The 21,307-nt window shown below is 42.5% G+C and overlaps 1 protein-coding gene across 1 annotated transcript in view; it reads left to right on the top strand.

Moving 5' to 3' along the window:
* The first annotated feature begins 18,970 nt into the window (after positions 1-18,970).
* The window catches only part of LOC114624023, a 15,556-nt gene continuing 13,219 nt past the window's right edge, over positions 18,971-21,307 (top strand). The window contains exon 1 of the transcript XR_003711876.1: positions 18,971-19,098. The gene's annotated coding sequence lies outside the window, so the exon portion shown is untranslated. The remainder of the gene's footprint in view (positions 19,099-21,307) is intronic.

Genomic DNA, 21,307 nt, shown 5'->3' with positions numbered 1-21,307 from the left:
ATGCAAAGTATTTCTTCTGAGATCAAGAACATGACAAACGTGTCTGCTTTCACTGACTTCGTTCAACTTACTACCAGACGTTTTAATAAGAGCAATTAAGCAAGAGAAAGAAACAGAAGGCATATAAACAGGAGGGAAGGAAATCAAATTATTCCTGCTTGCAGATGATGCTGCTGCACATGGATTCAATCAAAGGACTATTAGAACTGGTAAGCAAACTCAGTTAGGTAGCAATATGCAAAAATTAGTAGCCTTTCTATACTACTGTAACCAATTTTCTGGGAAATAAATTATGTGAGCAATTCATTCACAATAGCTTTTTGTTTTTAAAATCCAGGCATAAACTTAACCAAGGATGCAGATCCCCAAAATGAAGTCATGTACCTACAGCTGATTAAATTTCAAAACAGACGTCAAAACACGGAAGTAGAATTGAAACTGTCTAGGGAAGAAAGGTGAGTAACAGGAGATAGAGAGGAAGGTAGGGTTGATGGGGAAGAATATGCTGGAAGTATATCATATGCACTTGTATGAAATTGTCTTTATGACATTCAGTACCATGTACAATGAATATATGCTCATGGGGGGAAAAGTGAACAACAACAACAACAACAACAACAACAACCCAAGCTCTGTGTGGTAGTGTATGCATGCAATCCCAGCACTTGGGAGGTAGAGGCAAGAGGATCAGGAGTTCCACGTCATCCTAGACTACACAGGAAGTCTGAGGCTAGCCTGGGATAAATGAAATCTTGTTCAAAGACAAAAAAAACAGAAAAGAAAGAAAGAAAGAAAGAAAGAGAGAGAGAGAGAGAAAGAACAGAAATAAAATTCTATAGCAATTGTATATATGCACAAGGCCCTGTATTCCATCCCCAGTGCTACAAAGCATAAACAAAATAATAAAACAAAGCAAAAAGCTAAATGAATAAAAACAAAGGCATCAAAATATATACATATATACAGAGAGTAGAGCATCTTCAACTAATGATGCAGGATGAGGGAAATGGACTAGCCACATGCAGATGAGTAAACCTGACCCCAGCTCATCCTGCCCCCAAATCAATTCAACATAGATCAAAAACTTAAATGAAAGCTGTGACACTCCAGAAAAAAAAGAGAGAAAAAACTGCAACAGAAGCACTCCAAGAGGGGCCAGGATTTTTTTTTCAATTGCCAAATGGGATTACTGAAATTGAAAATTTTCTACCTATAACAAAGAAAATAATCAATAGAGTGAAGAAACAACCTACAAACTAGGACAAGATGTCTGCCCACTATTTATCTGACGGAGTGGTAATACCCAGAAAATATAAAGAAGTAAAAACTAACAATAAAATTCCAAGTATCCAATTAAATAGGCAAGTGATCTGAATAGACATTTCTAAAGAGAAATAACACAACTTGTCCAAGGATGCATGATAACTGCTCGGTATCAGTAGCTACCATGGAACGGCAAAATGAGAACAACAGTGAAATTCCATCCCAGAATGGCTATCAGTTTTTTAAGTGAATGCTGATGAGGATGTGGGAGGGAAGGACTGGTGCAAATATGAGCTATGACAGCCATATGACAAATAGTACAGAGGCGCCTCAAAATGGAAAAAATAGAACCACCGTGGGATCCAGCAAACCCATTTGTAAACATATATTGAAAGGAAATGAAGTCAGCATACCAAAGAGATAGCTGCATATCCGTGTTTACTGTGGTACAATTCATTCTAGCTAAGATCTGGGGTCAGTCTAGATACTCATAAACAGGGAGACAGATAAAGAAAATGTGGGAGAGAAACACAGTGGAATGTTCTCTAGTGACAGAGTGCTGGCCCAGCATGCGCAAGGACCTGGGTTTGATCATCAGCACCACATAAAACAAATCCATCCATTTAGCTGTTATCTGCAGTAAAATTGATGGAAATGGAGGCATTATTCCAAGCAAAATGAGCCAGACACTGAAAGATGGGTATCATATTTTCTCTCATGTGAAAAATAAAAATTTTCAACCTAAAAGAATAGTTGTTACTAAGAATTGTGAAGGATGTGGGGGGAGGAGGAATAGAAAAAGAATGGTTGGATATTTCAGTGAATGTTAAATGAATGCATGGACATACTATATTTAATTCTGTTAACATGTATAATTAGTATATAATAGTAAAATAAACTCAGAAGCATACTTAGGAAACAAATCTTCAAAGAAGTCAAACAACCTTGTAAGGTTTAAAAGATCCCCCCAAACATGTTAGATTCCAACCTTGTAACACACACATCTTGAGAGTGTGTTTCAGGCTCTTAGCCCTCATGAAAGCTGTTTCTTTGTGTAGTAAACAATGGTTAGCATAGAAACTCACAACTAATCAAGGCTCATTGTACGCATGCCTGTAGAGTGTTCTGCTGGACATGGATATCTATTTCATAGTCCTTTCCCCCATGGCTCAGGTAACTTCAGAAAAGGAGGCAGAAGCCAGAGGTTTCTGAACTGTCTGCTGTGCGACAGTGGCTTCTGGACATGACAGGGCTCCTGCACTTATGGACTCACCTCAGCTCGGGCTACACAAGAACTTACAAGTTCAAGCCAGTCAACATTCCAGCATGGATGGGGAAGGGGATCATGAGACCTCACCCTTAACAAGGAGCTTCTGGCAGTTGATGGCTGCTGGTAGAGGGAGAGTCACTTCTCTCCGTAGATGTGTGCCCTGGTGGGTTTGCCCGTGTTCCAGAGGATGGCCGGTTTTATACTCACGCTCAGACATGAGCATGGATTGGACTCAGTGGGTTATTTAAAGAAGAAAAAGAAACCCAGGATGTTGGAGGGGAGTGTGGTAAGGGAGATCAAGGAAGAGTTGGAGTAGAGTAGACTAGATATAATAAAAATACGTGAGCCATCTCTCCAGCTCTGAAGTTCTCAAAGAATAAAAATACGATAAGAAAAAAGAGTTACAACTTGAATACATACCTGTGAATACCAGTGATTTGATATACACAAATTCATTGACAAGCTTATAAAATTCACACCCAGTGCATAGCTTTACAGATACCTGATGCAATTTTTTTTTTTTTGGTTTTTCGAGACAGGGTTTCTCTGCGTAGCCCTGGCTGTCCTGGAACTCACTCTGTAGATCAGGCTGGCCTCGAACTCAGAAATCCGCCTGCCTCTGCCTCCCAAGTGCTGGAACTAAAGGCATGCGCCACCACTGCCTGGCTTCCTGATGCAAATCTTGTGATGCAAAACCTGAAAGATTTCAGAGATCACGTACTCTGAATACAAACCCCAAATGCTTCAGCTATAACCTTGGACCACAGACCTTTAGCAAGTTCAGAAAAATTACTCTTTTTTAAAATTGACCTATAGGGACTTGGGAAACAGTTCAGTGGTTAAGAGCACTGGCTGTTCTTCAAGAGGACCACGGTTTGATGCCCAACATCTACGTGACAGATTACAACCATCTGTAACTCCATCTAGTTCCAGGGAATTTGACACCTTCTTCTGGCCTCTTCAGGAACCAGCCATACACATGGTGCACAGAGATGCATGTATGCAAAACACTCATATACATAAAATAAAATACTTAAAAATGTAAATGTCAGACCATATATGTCATATAAACATTAAAACAGACTCTAAAAGATTGGTGAGTCTTACACCTCGAACACACATGTAAAATACCTTTATCTCATAACTTGGAACATAAACCTTCAAAGACTTCAAAGAACTGAAACTTTTTTTTTAAAATGAACATTTTACTTATATGTATGTCTGGTATCAAATGCATTCTTGGTGCCCGTGGAGGTCAGGTCCCCTGGAACTGGAGTTACAGATGGTTATGAGCTGACTCGTGGGTATTGGGAACTGAACCTGGGCTCTCTATGAGAACAATAAGTGCTTTTAACAACTGAGCTATATCTGCATCCCAGATGTAAACACAGATGTGAGTTGTTACTATAGCACACAAACCTTCACAGACTTCAAAGACCTCACACTCCAAACATAGGTGTTCACATACTCAATAATAAACCTGTATTTTAAAAAGTGACTTTCCAAGAATCAGCTGCTTTGTATCCTGATCACTAAAGTCTTAAATTCTTCCAGCAATGCAAAAATTCTCACCATAGAGCAGTGGTTCTCAACCTTCCTAATGCTGGGACCCTTTAATACAGTTCTTCATGTTATGGTGACCCCCAATCATAAAATTATTTTGTCATTACTTCATAACTGTAATTTTGATACTGTTATGCATAGTTATGTAAATATCTGACGTGCAGGATATCTGCATATAAAAGGGTCATTCAACCTCCTCAAAGAGATTATGACCCACTGGTTGAGAACCACTGCCATAAACTCTCAGCTTACAAAATCCAGATTAAATAGAGAAAAAGAGCCTAAAATTTGATAACATTAACTGTATTTTAATATTTAGATAGCAAAGATGGGAATTGTTTGTTTGTTTTTACTGAGACTTAAGTCTAGGGCCTTATGCAAGATAAGCATGTACTGTACCATTAATATATTCCTAGCCCTTTAATGATTCAAAATTTATTGTTTTATTGGTATTTTGCCTGCATGTATGTCTGTAATGTGTGTGTGTGTGTGTGTTTTTCTTGGAGGCCAGAAGAAGGCGTCAAATCCACTGGAACTGGAGTTACAGATGGCACTGGAAGGTGTCTCGTGGATGCTGAGAGACAAATCTGGGTCCTGTGAAGCATGTGACTCACTTCTGAGCCATCTCTCGAGCACCCCCCTTTTCATTCTTTTTAAAATTTTATTTAAAAGGGTCTTGCTAGGTTGCCTAGAGAAATCTTGAACTCATTCTATCCCAGACAGGTCTTCAATTTGGGATTCTCCTGCCTCAGTTTCCCCAGGAGTTGGGCTTCCAGGGCTAGTTGAGCAAGCTTGGCTCATTTTTTTTTTAAAGAGTAAGTTCCCTGAACTCACAAAGGTTTGTGGTCAAGGTTGTAGCTGAGATGTTTGCTGTCAGATTTTGCCCTGCAGTTTATACAGCATTTTCAACCAAAGCAGTATGGTTTAAGGAAGCAAAAAAGACGATGAAAAGGGGCATCTTCTTCTAGTGTTTACTAGCAGCAAACTTGGGAAAGGCAAAGAAATGTTAGTTAGCAGAGCCTACTAATAAAAATTCCTGTTGAATCATCTCCAGGTATAGGAGTCTTCAGTGATTGACTTTTGTTCTTCCTGGTGGGAGCAGGGAGAGAAAGAGACTTCTTATCCTGCTTATCCTGAAGTCCTGCTTTCGAATAAGCAGGAAAGTAGAGAGGTATAGTGTATCTGCTTCCTCATAATTGGCTTTAGCTCAGTGGTTCTTATTTTGGGGTGGCATTTTCTAGTCTGCCACAACCTTGGCTTGAGAACATCAGAGATTTCAGAATTCTTACTTCATGAATCAAGACCCCTGGAATCTCAGATTCAAAATGTAGATTGAAGATATCAGAGCCCTCGCAACCTAAGTAGATCAATTATAATTTTAAGATATAGACTAGTGGGTAGTAACCCCTTTGGGGGCTTATTGTATGACCTTTTCACAGGGTCACCTAAGACCATTGGAAAACACAGATAGTCACATTCTGATAGATAGCAGTAGCAAAATTACAGTTGTGAAGTAGCAACAAAAATATTTTTATGGTTAGGGTCACCACAACATGAGTAACTGTATTAAAAGGGGGTTGCAGCATTTGGAAGGTTGGGAACCACTGATATAGACCCTTGAAGAGTTTAGAGATATCTCACTTTCTAATTATTCCAAACTCAAACCTTGGGGCAAAATGACTTCCCCAAATATTCAAGGTCTCCTGAAATTGGACAGCAAATAGCTCAGGAGCAAACTTAGGACAGATCCTCGAAGAGTGCAGAGGTTTCATTTCTTGAACACTTGCCTGAAACATGTTAGACAAAACTCTCAAAAACTAATGGGGGTGGGGCCATTTCTCGGTGGATAAAGTGCTTCCATGCTAGCATGAAGACCTAAGTTCAGATGCTCAGCACCCATGTCCAGGAGCAACTGTTCATATTCATAATCTCAGCCCTGGGGAGTGGAACCAGGAGGATCCTGGGGACATGCTAGTCATCCAGCATGAGCCGTGGACTTCAGCTTCAATGAAAGACTCCGTCTCAAAAACTAAGGTGGAGAATGATGGAAGAAGATGCCCAGCATCAACCTCTGGTCTGCACAGATGAGTGCACTCCCCCACAGACATATACAATCCTCCATGCTCACAAACCTCTGAAAAATAGATGCTCAATGAATTCAGAGATTTGCACCAAATTCTAATTCTGAAATGCTTCATAGTCAAACAATGGAGGACACACACTCAATATTATAATTTTCAGACTCAGAATACATCGGTCTCTTCCCTCACATTCAATCTTAGGATGTATAAGAAGAAATAAACATGCAGGCACTAAGAAAACCGTGAATGTTTAAAGCCTTAATGTTGACCTTGAATATCCATGATCTGAATTCAGAACACAGTTATCCTCAAAGGTTTCAGAAAACTCACTCATATCCTGAACATTATCCCACGTGCACAGGGTCTCCATCTCTACCATACAGACTGTTCTGCGCGTTGAAAGGCTTACTTTCAGAATTCAGACTTTCAACATCTCAGCCTCAATACTATTTTAAAAATACTTTTTATTAATTCTTTGAGAATTTTTATAATGTATTTGACCCACATTCATTGCAGACAGACAACCAAACAAACAGAACCCCAGCACTTCAGTTATTCAGAAACCTTACATGATAAACTTATATTTAGGAACAAACACCTCAAGATTAATGGGAAACAACTTCCACAAAATTCTAGACACTTCACAGCTTGAACTCTGACGCTGAATACGTTTGATCTAAACTTTGGAACACAGGCACTCCAAGATTTCAAACTGTACACCATTCGTGATGCGTAAACACAGTGTAGACTCCCAGGCCTTCAGAGATGTTTAATCTAGAAAACAGTCTCTCAAATATCTTAGAGTCAAATTTTGAACATTTTTCAGAAATTAGCAACCTCACATTTTCAGCAGTGAGGTCTAACTCACACAAAATTTAAACATTTCAAAAGTTTCATTCTGAATGCAGAATAGAACGATCTGATATTTTTAGGATTTGAGATACAGTTTACAATTTTAGACTCTCATTCACTTTCAATTAGCTCGGGTTCAAATATTAGAAAGGAGATTCTGCAAATTTTAGATTTTGTGCCCGGAACACAAATCACCAATTTACTGAAGACTCAGACCTCTGGACTGGCCTTGAAAGATTTAGGAGGCAGAGGCCATAGTCACGTGTATCCCAGACTGATACTGCACAATGTATGGCTTTGGAAGGCCAGAGAGCCCGTTCTTGGAATGTGAACTTCCAAGCACCTCAGGCAAGAGGCATACAACAAAGACCGCAAAGAATTCACTTACTTAGCAAAGACCCAGGAACAAATATGGGATTTAGGTCCCCTAAAAATTCAAAGACCACACACTCTGAACCCAGGCCTTCTAATCCTTAGGATTAAAACGTTGGAACAGAAACTGAAAACTTTGGCAGTATTATTCCTGAATAAAGGCCCCCCAAATGACTCAGTCTGAATTCCTGGCACAGAGACCTCACACAGTGAATGTAGACCCCCAAACATGTAAAACTTCCACATTTGGAAATGGACTTCTGCAGATTGCAGAAATCTTCCACCAGGAGCAAAGACCTCTTAATATATCAGACCCAGACACCGAGACTTAACTCACAATATCCTTAACTCCAATTTAAATCCAATTTTACTGTGTAAAATTGTGGACACCTCAGAGATCGTACACTGTGCATACAGATCACCAAATACGTTAGAGTGAATATTAAACTCTTGAGTCACAGAGCATATATAGAAAGAGTCCGAAGATCTTGTAGTCTAAATTCAGACCTCCAGTTCCCCAAGGATCAAACTTCAGAATAGAGACTCTCAAATGACCAATGACTCCACAGCCAAATTATGGGACTCCAGATAGAATTGTTGGGACACAAATTGTTTACAGTTTTATAGACCCAACACCTTGAAAACCAATCCCCCCGGGTATCTCACATTTAAAGTTGGGAAACACAGAGCTCTTGCCTTTCCTTATCACCTAGCTTTACTTTCTCTTGATTCCCTTTCTAGTTTTTACTAATGCTACACCCACACTTACACCCCGCATAGCATAAATGTTTCTACATTTCAAATTGTGATAAAGTATTGATTGAAAATATAATTTGCAAAAATTATAGCTACCTATCATTTAGTTATATATCATTTCTAGATCAACCCCTAAAATGATATGCAAAGACATTGCTCAAAATCAAAGTGGAAGAGGACTAAAGAAGAGGAAACGGATGGGGGGAGAAAGGAAGGATGATGGGACTTAGCAGCAGCAGCAGCAGCAGCAACGACAACAAAAGATATGGCCAAAATTGTGACAGATATGTTAACATGAACACTTTAACCACCCCCAAAAGGAGAAAGGGAATGAAAAATAGAAAGAACAAACAAAAAACAAATATTAAAATTTATTCTAAATCCAAATATGTCAGTGTTAAGTGTAAATTGTTCAAATATTGTAATTAAAATATCGTAATCAAGATCAAATTAAAACCATGAGCTAATTATATGCTATCTCTAAGTACAGACAGCCTGCCTTATCTGTGGGTTCCATACTTTCTGATTCAACTGCTGTGAACTGAAAATATTTGGGGTGGGGAAGCACTGTGTCTATCTTGAGCACCTACCATACGTTTCTTATAGCCGTTCGCCAAATGATACAGTACAGTAATTGTGGTACTTCCATTGCATTACGCATCACAGGTGACCCACAGAAGGGTTAAACTCTAGGGGAGGATATGTATAGGTTACATGCAGATGCTGCACTACTTAATAGAGGGGCTCAAGTATCATTGGAGGTGAGGTGGTTTTAGAACCAATCCCTTCTGGATGTCCAAAGACAACAGTATAATAACATACGTAGAATAACAATGAAAGGCTCTATAAGAAACAAGAAATGGCTGGGTGGTAGTGGTGGCACACATCTTTAATCCCAGCACTCTGGAGACAGAGACATGGGGATCTCTATGAATTCAAGGCCAGCCTGGTTTACAGGTCAAGGTCCAGGAAAGCCAGGGCTGTTACACAGAGAAACCCTGTCTTCAAAAACAGAAACAAACAATCAAGAAATGGAAAATGTAAGACAGCCAGTCCAGTGTGAGATGCAGAGCTCTGTAAAAAGCCACATTTACATCTTTACACGAGAAATGCTAGGCAAACTGCAAATTAATTTTGTAATTGTCTGTGAGTGCCAGGGAATGTGCTTGTTCACTTTAGCCATACTGGAGATGGAATCCAGTGTTTTGTGCAAGCTTGTGTTCACTCTGCCATCAAACCATGTGCCCAGTTGGACAAAATGCAAATTAAATACATTTGAAAAACCGTCAATGAAATACATTTTCTGGGAAAATCATCAGAAATCTAAAGAGACAGACAGCTAGAAGGAGACAAAAATACCTAATTGTCTTGGAGAGATATTTCTCAGTGCCCTATAAGTCAGTAAGAAAAAAGTTGGAATATTTCAAATAATAGCCAAGGGACTGAGTGCAGTCTACTGTGAGTGTGAAGTCCTGGGGTCCATAGATGTTGTAGCTCCCTACAGTTTATAGAGTTATCCTCTAGAAAGGCCTCCAGGCACTAAGAGAAGATGGTAGGAAGAGTCCTGAGCAAACTGAAGGGGAACAAACAGCCACTGTTGAAACTCTACTGAGACCAATCTTCTCCGTCTCAGAAACAAAGCCAAAGTCTTAACTCTGAGGCAGAAAGTCATCAAAATGTGTTGGCTGAGGTTCTTGGTAGCAACCCACTGTAGCTGGCAAAAAAGATGGGGACCACTACATCTGTCCAGACTCATCTTTCCTAGTTGTAACCGAATCCTTGCCATCTTGTGTTTGTCCATTCTTTTAAAGGAGGTAGGGGATGTCCCAGTTTGTTTTCTGTTGCTGTGATAAGAATACTGCACTAAAGCAGCTCGGGGAAGAAAGGGTTATTTCATAGGACAGGTTACAGTTCATCATTGAGGGATGCCAAGGCAGATGCCACTCAGAGGAATGCTGTTTTCTGGCTTGCTCCCCAGCTCATGTTCAGCTAGCTTTCTTATACATCTGCCATGCCCACCTGCCTAGGAATGGTACCACCCATAGTGGACTCTGCCCTCTTACATCAATCAGCAACCAAGAAAATGTCCCATAGATGCACTCACAGGCCAAACTTATGGAGGCAATTTCTCAGTTTGAGTTTTCTTCTTCTCAGGTATGTCAGATAACCAAGATGAACCATCAGAGGGCATGTGGGTCTGAGGGACTTTGGCAATAGCAGCTGCTGTCCTCTTGCCAGTTCCTTGGAGGAACTTTTCTGTGTGAGCCTAGTGGTACCCATGTGGAGAGTAAGTAGGTAGGGACCACCAATGACTGAGTCATCTAAGAGGTTCACATTCTTGTGCTAGGCCAAATTTTGTGTCTTAGTTAGGATATTTATTGCTGTGATGAAACACTGTGACTAAAAGTGAGTTTGGGAGGAAAGGGTTTACACATCCATATAACTGTTCATCATCCAAGGAAGTCAGGACAGAAATGCAAACATGGCAGGAACCTGGAGGCAGGAGCTGATGCTGAGGCCATGGAGGGGGTCCTGCTCGCTGGCTTGCTCCCTAAGGCTGGTTCAGCCTGTCTTCTTATAGAACCCAGGACCACCAGCCCAGGGACAGCATCACCCACAAAGGGCAGAGCCCAATCACTTATTAAGAAAATGCCCTTACATGCTTGCCTGCAGTCTGATCTTATGGAGGCTTTTTCTCAGTTGAGGTTCCCTCCTCTCAGATGACTTTTGTCTGTGTCAAGTTGACTTAAAACTATCAAGCAGGTACTGTGCAGGGATCGACACAATGTTTCCTGTTTAGTCTCCTTAATTACATTTTCTTATTCATTTGTGTGTGGGGAGATTATGAGGCTGAGATGGGGGCCAGGGACAGAGAGTTGGGGGGGTGCTGGGAATTAAAGATGTGCAGAATTGCTGACAGATGCCATCTAGTTTATTCACTCCAGGCAAGAGCATGTACCCATACAGAATCACACAAAAGTGGCTCCTTGCCAGACCTATTTACATAATGAATTACTTACCAGTCACATTTATTGCCTTCTTATGAGTCCCTGGATATCTGGCACGGGCCATCTTAACAAAGTCATTCCAAATATCCACATTGGCACCTTGTTGTCTAATCCTTTCTCTGGCCCTTCGATCTTTCCTCCCTCCATGCCACCTCATTTAAGATAGTAGGTGCTTTCTTCAAATGGACACAGAGACGCTCCTTGGGCTCAGTCCTCAGCAACATTATAGGGAACAAGAACATATAGATAATAAGTAAGCTGTACTTCCTAAGGTTAGGTTGGTCCACATTAGGCTAGTGGAGATGCTGTCTGACCACCATTCTAGGGAGTACCCAACTGACTGCTGGATTGTCTGTACATCAGTGTCTACTTGTAAAGCAGCCATTGCATTTCTTTGGTTCTTTGGCCATATATACATAATACTTAGTATGTAGCACAGTTCAAATTCATATCTCTTCCTATAAGAGGCTCAGTCTCCATTGGGCATTTACCTTGCTTCCTGCATGTCCAAGCCATCACACAGCAGTATCCTCCACTGCTGATCTTTGGATCTCTGTTTTCCTGAACACCAGAGATCCTCCCACATGCAGTGGCCCCCCAAAAGGTCCAATTCTCAATGCCATGTAGGGATCGACGGAGAATCTCCTTATACACTGTCCAACTATCAATGCACACAAGAAGAGGAGTGTATTCATTTGTAACTGCTAACAGTACAGCCCTTAATGTAGCCCCCTAACTGTTTTGACTGACCCTGGCCTCTATCCAGAGGTCCATGGACAGCTGGACTAGACTGCCACTGCTCTCCATGTGACCTGTGGTCCCTTGCCAGAACTATCAGAGTATCAAGCATCAGAGGCCAGAGTAGCCACTTCTTGGTTGGAACTTGCTTCCATAGGCTCCCGTATCCTGGAGACCCATGTCTGTCTGGCATTGTCACTTGTTCTACTGGTCCCAGGACTTCCTGAAACTCAGCTGTTAGGGGACTACTGCTCAGTGCTCACTCTGATCTAGGTAGGCCCCTTACGTAGCTAAAGTAGGAATTTCAGGCATCTTTGATTTAGGAATGGATAACCAAGACCTTACCCATCCAGCAGTGGGATGCAGTTCACACTAGGAGTTCCCCTCATATACCACTGTCAACTGTTTCCCAGTAAGGGTGAGGCAGGTCTCAGTCCTTTCCCCACATGTCACCAGAACCCCATGGGTACCTCCTCTCCATATGTTCCCATAATCTCCAAGCAAACCTTGTTATGTCAGTGGTCATGACCAGCTCCAATGGTTGAACCTGACTGATGATTCTGAAGTGACAGAAACATGTTTGCTAATTCCTTCCCCAACCCCAGGCTAAAACTGAGATCGTCCAGAGCCTTAGGTGTGCACAGTACTAAAGGAAGCTGTAACTCCGCTGCCATTGCTCTGCTTCTGTATGTAACTGTGAAGGTTTTTCTTTCCCTCCCTGATCAAACAGTGATATCATGGTAACACAGCTAGGCCCCATTTTTGTAAAAAGTTTATATCCTGTCACGCTTGCCAATAGCCACCACACCTGCATCATTGGAAATGACCAACTTGTAGCTTTTACCTTCATAACCCCGCTGCTTAATGGAGCTGGGCTGCCTTTCTAGACTTCTAATGGCAGAATTCACGCCCCTGGGCTGGGTCTGTATGGCTCAATACAAACTTCAAATTCCTATGCGCACTGGTGTTTTGTCTGCTCATGTGTCTATGTGAGGGTGTCAAAAGCCCCAGAACGGCAGTTACAGACAGCTGTGAGCTGCCATGTGAGTGCTGGGCATCGAACCCAGATCCTGGGCTTTGAGTTGGCCCACCCCAACATTTACCCCATCCATGAGCTGTTGGAGCCCATAAAGGGACTGGCCCTGCAGAAACAAAGCTTGACTATCTGAGAGGAGTCCTGGGGAGGATCCAGTACTAAGAGTGTAGCAGAAGCCAGAGGCCTCAGACCAGACCAATGACTCACTGCGATGAACATTTGCAAGCAAAGCTGTTTAAGCAAAAGGGTATATACAGTGTGACACACTGTGACACACCAGTTTCCATGGTGAGATGTTTTATTTATTTGCTTGTTTATTTATTTTTGTTTTCTTTGGAAGGGGGTTGAAAGGGTTGAAGGCAGATATGGAGGGGCAGGGAGATGAGTGGGAGTGGGGTGCATGATGGGAAATTCACAAAGAACCAATGAAAAGTTTTTAAAATTTGAAAAGCACAACAACAATACCTACAAAAAGTTTTCCCTTGTCTCCTCTTGGGTGAGAACCACTCAGTACATTACTAAGCGTCTGAGCACGCTGCTCCTCTTTTACAGTTACAGAGGACACACTATCTGGGCCAGGTAAGGAATGAGCACTCTCCAATAACCCAACTATCTCACAAAGGTTTGCCATTTCTTGACTATCATCAGTTGAGGGTATGATTTAGCCTTGCCAAACAGCTGCTGGTATAGTTTAGTCTTATCGAGATAATTTCACAAGACTTTGACAGACAAACCAGGCTCCCGTACTTCGCAGCTACTTGCTCCCGTCCCTATGATTCTAGAGCAGCTCTCAGACTCTCAGCTACCAACTCTGTAAGAGAATCAGAGACTAATGTGATATTATCAATATCATGATACAACCAGACTGCCTTAGGCCATTTACAGGAACCCAAATTCTGAGCCTGATGAATGGTGGGGACTATATAGATACTACAGGGGCAAAACAACAGATGTTCATTGTTCACTTTTTTTTTTTTTTGCTATTGTCTAGGGGTCTTGACAGATTCTTTTTTCTTGTCCGGTTAAAGAATTCAAAGGCAGGACAAATCTTAAACTTGATAGGTAGCAAGCAGTAGTGAAATCTCAAACACAGCAAACTGAAGGAGACAGGATCAGCCGGCTGAGGACACAGAGAACAACATCCTCCACCAGGTGGGGGTGGGGAATGGAGGGTGGGGGGGGGAGGGTGGACAGGATGACAGTGACTCATGAAGTTGAAAATCCAGTTTCTTCTTGAGGGATGTTTTTTTTTAAGCCTCTAAAGAGTCTCCCTACCCTAATTTAAGATTGGTCAGTTTGAAGAAAGACAGAGTGACTGATTAGCCCACAACTATTGTGTAACTGTCTACTGATCTGACCACAAACTTGTTAAGCCAGTCCACCCCACCTGTGGGGGGCCTACTGGCAGGAGGAAAAACCCATAAGGCCTTTGTTTTAAGCTGCTAGACTTTTGTTTCAGGTCTGGAGGATGAGGAAGAAGGTCACCTAGTCATGGCCTTTCTCCATATCTGTCTACCTACCAGGGAATCTGTCTAACTCTTGGTCTCTCCTTCTCAGGTGAAATCAAATTGTTCCTGACTCTCCTGGGCAATGACAACAGAGAAGGTATTGCCAGATCCAACACTTACTGGTAGTGACCCAAAGTTAGAGTCAACTGCTCCATCAAATCCATGACGGAAGGCACCATAGCCAGCATGCGTGGATAGAGTCACTTTATTCCGTTCTTGGTAGTCTACATTTTCCATGATCCATCCAGCTTCTACCCTGACCACACGGGGGAGTTGTGGGACTTGGGTGCTGCCCGTGTTATATCAGCTGTTTCTGATTACAAAATAGCTTGAGTTAATCTCTTTATGCTCGCCAGGTAGCTAGAATTTCTGGATCCAAACTACCCTTCTGGAGGATGGTATCACTTGTGGGCCTTGCACCACTGGCTTAGTAACTCTTTTGGTTTTAGTAGCTTGGAAAGTTTACCTTAAAAGATGACCCCCCCACCCCCACCCCTGCCGCCCCGGGATATGTTCTAGTTTGGGGGAGGCATACATTACTACGACCAGGTGCTCAAATAGCTGGTAATCAAAGTCACGAACACTGGCTTAACCTTGAATATATAGCAGTCATATCCATCTGTGGATCTGCCCAGTCCAGGAAATCAGTCCAGGTTCCTGTGGACTAAAGTACTCAGCTCTAGAATTAGCAAGCTCTAGTATTAGCAATTACTCTCTGCACATTGTGGTGGTGGTGCTGGTGGTGGCAGCAGTAGTAATGACAAGACCATAGTCAATTTCACATTTGGCCTCTGGTCTTCTAAACTCTTAAACTTCCTCTTACTTTGGGGCTCAGCAGAGGTGACTCTCATACACTCCAGTTGCACCTCTCTCTTAGGCTGATGCTTATAATTTCCCTCAAATGTAGCTGGTAGTGGCAGGATGTGTGTGTGTGTGGGGGGGCACTATCTCTCTTAGGTCTGACATATCCACAGACCCACGGAGGTTATACCCTAGACTAGGGGAAGTCTCTTCTTAAGGTGTTTAAAAACATCTGTAGAGTTGTTCTCCCCTAGACTAATGTTGGTCAGTTTGAAGAAAGCCAGGATGGCCCAGAACAATCGTGCGACATGTCCTGAGCAGGCCTTGAATTCCTTGAGCCAGTCCATCAGCAGAGGGCCTGCTGGTGAGAGACAAAACCCTACAAAGCCTTTGTCTGAAGCTGTCAGGCTTTTGTCTCAAGTCAGGAGAGTGAGGAAGAAGCTGGCCATCTTGGAAATTCTCCATCATTATTAATCATGGTCCCTCTCCCTCTCTGCCTACTAGGGTGTCTGTTAAAATTCTGATCTTACCTTCTCCTCGTAAACATGCAATGTTAGAATCTGTATCTTCCACAGTATCTTTCCCTCAGCAGTCCTTGCCCCATCACAGATACTTGATGGGTACCCTACTGAGACAAACGTGAGTCTCAGACTGACTTTCAAATGCCAGGGTTTCTTACCCATAAAAGCAAACTTACACCAACAGGGTGGCCACACATCCTGACCCACATCCCCTTTTCTGCTGCCTGCCAGGGGGTCAAAGAGTCTGGCTATGGGCTTTGCTGTGACAGGTATAAGAAGCATTGCCACTTCTGCCATGTGGGCCCTCACTTCCTTTCTTTAGAGCCTCCAACATGCTGTCTTTCTCTGATGCTGGGGCCTAAAGTCTCCTCAGAGCCTCACCGTTCTGTTGCCTGTCTGTCTGTCTATCCACGGCATCGGTAACTCTTCTTAATGCACAAGATTCAGTGTTCCCCTGACCCCTCTTTCTGACAGCTTTCACTTCTCTCAGCTATTGACAGGGGCCTCAGGTAGGATCTGGCAGCAGATCCTACATTTGTCCCCTGGAGAGTCTGGAGTGTCTTCCCAAAGTCCACTGCCAGCTTTGGTAACCTTGACGCTTGCTCTACTTCAGAGAGGGCACAATTTCCCAGTATTTTATTTTATTTATCTATTTAGACAGGATCTTTCTATGTATCCCAGACTAGCCCTGGAACTTATGACTTAGCCTGGGTTGGCCTCGAACTTGTGAGACACCTGCCTTAACCTCTCAAGAGTTAGGATTACAGCTGTGTGACACCATGCACCTAGCAGTCTTCATTCTTAATATGAATTCTGGCCCCAGTAAGTGGAGGAGCAGTGCTTTCTGTAATGAAATAGGAAAAGGGCGGGATGGAGGACTGCTTTGTGACACTGTGTACTGAACTTATGGCAAGACAGTGGGGCTGGCCAACTTTAGGGATTGATTTATTCCTAAGGAGCAAATATTGCATTAAAAAAATAAAAGGAGTATCAAGCATCATCACAACGACATAAATAGGACTTGGAAGCACTCAGGCTTGCTTTGTACTGATGCTGTCTGCGCATCATCAATGAGGTTACACAGGAGGGCTTGTATATTTAGGCAAACCGGGGTTTCTTTTGTATTTCATCAGGCTGTGACACAGCATAAGCCCTCATTTCATTGTCTGAACAGTATCCTGGAGAAACGCAATCTTACACAGAGCACGCGGTGGCTGCCAGAGGACAAGCCGTGTCAGGAAGACAGTGGCAGGGAAGATAACAGGAAATGAGTAAGAACCCGTGAAAGCCCTTTGGCCAGAGGAGTCGCACAAGGCTGAGATTACCTGCTCGATATGAAAGGTAATTACCCTTGGTAGGTACAGTCTAGCAGGATAGCTGTACGTGTCTCTTATTCATGCAGGACAGGAGGAGAAGGAAAATTGTCTGGGAATTTTACTTTTGCTACAGGGAAGCCTGTCTAACTGTCAAAGAATGTGGTCTTAGATCCGGATAGCCCTGGGAACACAAAGACAGAAATGTCAAGTAGAGGGAAAAGAAGCAGAGCAGATACCCACTTGCTTTTGTTTACCAAAAGGCCGAAAAGCGGACTATTGTCTGCTTGCCTCACCTCCCCCAACACTACTCGTTTTATGATAATATAGAACTGGACTTCCTATGGAGTTCCCCACAAGGCACCGGATGTAGTGACACCTACAACCCCCAAGGTTGTCTTTCATTCACTGGCCCATCATTCACTGGCGCATCCTCGGAGAACCGAGAAAAGTGTTGGCTGCAGAGCATAGCATGCTTGCTGGCTCTCTGCCTCTCCCTGTTTGACAGACAGCCACATCTTTTCATACGGTGCCAGCCACATTCCTGAGACGTGATGTCAAGGTCTGAGTAAATAAATGGATCTGGCTGTATCAAGCATCTGGGCACCAGAGCTGCATTTAACTCTGACAAATTGGCTATTTGTGCCACCACTGGTCCCTTCATTGACCTTAACAACACTGTCTGCATGCTCCAGGATAATTCTACCCATGGCAAGTTACAAGGCACCATCAAGGCTGAGAAAATGGGAAGCTTGCCATTAACGGAGCCAACAGCATCCTAGGTTCTGTTGAGGACCAAATTGCCTCTCGTGATTTTAAGAATGCTGTGAAGCCAAACACGGTGGTGCACACCTTTAATCTCAGCACTCAGGAGGCAGAGGCAGGACGATCTCTATAAGTTTGAGGCCAGCCTGGTCTCATATAGTGAGTTCCAGGACAGCCAGGAGTACATGGAGACCCTGACTCAAAAACAAACAAACGAACACAAAAATCAAATCAAAACCAATCAATCAAAGTAGAATAGGACATACAACTTCAAATTCTCAGAGTCAAAGGCTTAATTGATTGCTCTGAGTTTCCAAAGAAATGCTTTTAGGCATTGAAAACTAGGGACTCGTAACTCTAAGCTTTCAAATACTTACACCCAAAGGTGCTCAAGTCAGTGACTTAGGGCACTAGACTCTTAATGTCAGTGTCCTAGTATCTGGGAGCTAGTGTGACAGTTTTGAGCTTTGAGTGTAGGGAACTGGAACTTAAGCCTGGGTAGCTCTTTGAAACTTCCAGTAACTTGAGTCAGTAGTGTTCCACTCAGCTCTGCAGCCTCTCCCCTTCCACAGCTTTTCACAGTCTCTGAATTCTCTGTTCTTAACTACCCTCTGGAACTCTTGAGCTGTCTCCTAGCTGCTGAATGAGCAAAGACTTATAGCCTTAGGGGTTTCAACCTGAGGAACTGTGACCTCAGAAGTAAACTCTCCAGTCATCTTCTGGGTGCCTAGTGTCTTGAATTAGAACGCTACAAGTGTATGTGCTTTTACTGCTATCAACGCATCCCACTCTGTGATAAAGAGCGCATGTCAGCCATAACAGGACATATGGAACACACTTTTCTAAGAGTTCAAAGTTGCAGCCTAAATGGGGGCAGCCCGTAACAGGGAAGTTTCCCCAGACTGACCCAGGAAGAAGGAGGGACAGCCTGCATTATATAGCCAGTATGATTGCACACAGCTTCTAGTTCGACCAATCAACTACAAGCCTCTTGAAAGCACCAATAATAAACCTCAAACACTCAAATGTGCACAGCCCCCTTTCTGTCAATCAGAAGTGTTTTCTGAGAGCAAAGTGCCCTTCTCCATCCCATAGCTACAAGATGGGTGGGGCCGTCCTCAGTGAATGTAGGTGAGATCCTTCCTAGTTCGCTGAGGCTTGTTACTGCTGTGGTGAATATTGACAAAGCTGGTACAAGCCGTCTGAGCTGTTGTTGGAGAAAGGCCGTCTAAAACAGAAGCGGAGGTTCCAGTAAGCAAGGCTCTTGGATGCAGTATGAGTGGGGTTTCCTTTGAGAATTTTTGAAATATTTTAACCAGGATGTAGCTCAATGGAAGAATTCAGCCTTAGTTACTTTTCTTTTGCTGTGAAGACGCCATGACCAAGGCAATTTATGGAAGGAAGAGCTTATTGGGGGCTTACAATTTCAGAGCTTGGGTCTGTGACTATCTTGGTGGGAAACACGGCAGCAGTAGCCAGCCAGGCAGCCAGTCATGCATGGCACTGGGGCAACAGCTGAAAGACATCTAGAATAGTCAATAGGAAAAAGTCTGGGGTGCTCAGGGGAGACCCAGGGGATGGGAATGAAAATGGGGGACCTGATTATGTATAATAAGAATCGCTTTATGATAGAATCCAGTTATGCTGGGTGTGGTGGCTCTGTAATCCTAGCATTTAAGAGTCAAGGTCACTTAACAAGTTCTAGGCTTGCCTGAGCTACATGCACAGACTTTGTTAAAATTATATGCAGGGACTTTGTTAAGATTTAAAAAAGAAAGAAAGAAATGAAGAGAGGATTGGGACCAGACTCAATAAATGAAGAATCCAGCTGTGAAGTTAATCTTGTTAGGAAAGTTTCTTTTTAAAACGCTCATTCTTGAGAGTCACTTCACCAAACTGGCTTTAAGAGAAACAAAGCTCTTTACGAATAGCTTTGTCCAATGTGATTGGAAAACAGGAAGTCAAACTGGTCAAGGATCTTACAATTGGATTCAACTTGCGACAGTGTGGTTTTTGTTTGCTTGTTGGTTTTACGTGAAGCTTTCAAAGTGTCAGGCTTCCTCCTGATATTTCATTGTAACTGATCCTGTCCCATCCCTTCCTCTCCTCACCTCCCAGTTCCCCATCTCCACTTAAACACTTCTACCTCTACTATCCCCAGCCCCTTCACACTTTCAAATTACCTGTGTTCTGTTATCTTCCCCACCCCTCCCCCTTAAGGCCTCTTCATCCTTCTCTCATCGCTTCTCAATATCAAATTTCCTGTGGCAGATGCTTATTTTCTCTCAAAAACAAATTGAAAAACCAATATAGCTCCGAATGAGGGTACATGTGTTGGATAAAAGGCTTCCTTGTTGATGTGGTTGAAAACTGGATTCTGTGAATGAGACAGTAAGGCAGGAGACTTACCTTCTGATAAATATCCGGATATCTATGATATGATACTGGAAATAGTCCCTGTGCTTTTTCCTGTCATGACCACTGAGAAATATCCCAGATAATATTAAGACGGCTTCCAAATTATTGGTCCTTGCAGTTAACTCTTTTCTTAGATTGTTTTCTAGGTAGGAAGAGGAAGTTAAACACATGTTGTATCATGTCGAGGATTGAATTCAGACTCTTTCTCCAGAATAGGCAAGCAAAGGATGGTGAGCTCTACCTGCATCCCAGAGCAAGTTCTTTAAGAATACGTACACAGAAGACGGTGAGAAAAACCTGTGCAGATTAATTTGCGATTATTTATGTCACACCATATGTATATTAGTGCCTTTGGGCCATTATATTAATAAAATACTCCTTGTTTGCCCTTATCTTCTCCCAAGCCTCAGACACCCAGTGATTGTCATGTTCAATATCAACAAGAAGAATCAGCCCTTTATCTCCTTAGCAGTTCAGTTTGTATTTTAAAAAACAGTGCTACTTCATGTTTCAGAAGCCCTATAATTGCCATGTAGTAGTCTACAAGTATAAAGAAGACTAAATCCATCATAGCTCATACTTTAAAAAATATGTTAGTGGATGTAAATTTAGTTCAATGCAAGTTAGAGGAGGTAAATTTAGTTTTTAAATAAGCATTTGTCATACAAACATTTTTTCTGTCTTTACTCTGTACAATATATATACCAATCTTGAAGAATAGCTGCTGAAAATCATCTTTTGGGGCAGGTTTCTTTCTTTATTTTAATTTATTTTTATTTCATTTTATTATTTAAAGTATTTGGTTTCCTATTTTTGAGCATACTTTGTTTATGCTGATCTCCCTTCTCTTCCAGCTCCACCCCCGCTTTTGCCCCCCCACCCTCTCAGTCTCCTTCCTGCTTCCATGCCATGGCTTCTATTTTTGTTCTCTCCCCTCATCAACACCTCCATCAACACCTTCTTTCTCCCCCCTCTTTGTCTCCTTTCTAGTTTCATCTCTCTCTCTCTCTCTCTCTCTCTCTCTCTCTCTCTCACACACACA

The sequence above is a fragment of the Grammomys surdaster genome, unplaced genomic scaffold (genome assembly GCF_004785775.1).
Source record: "Grammomys surdaster isolate TR1022 unplaced genomic scaffold, NIH_TR_1.0 204, whole genome shotgun sequence".
In the NCBI taxonomy this organism is placed as follows: Eukaryota; Metazoa; Chordata; class Mammalia; order Rodentia; family Muridae; genus Grammomys; species Grammomys surdaster.
The sequence above is the reverse complement of the archived record's forward strand: the minus strand, read 5'-3'. Positions and strand labels throughout refer to the sequence as shown.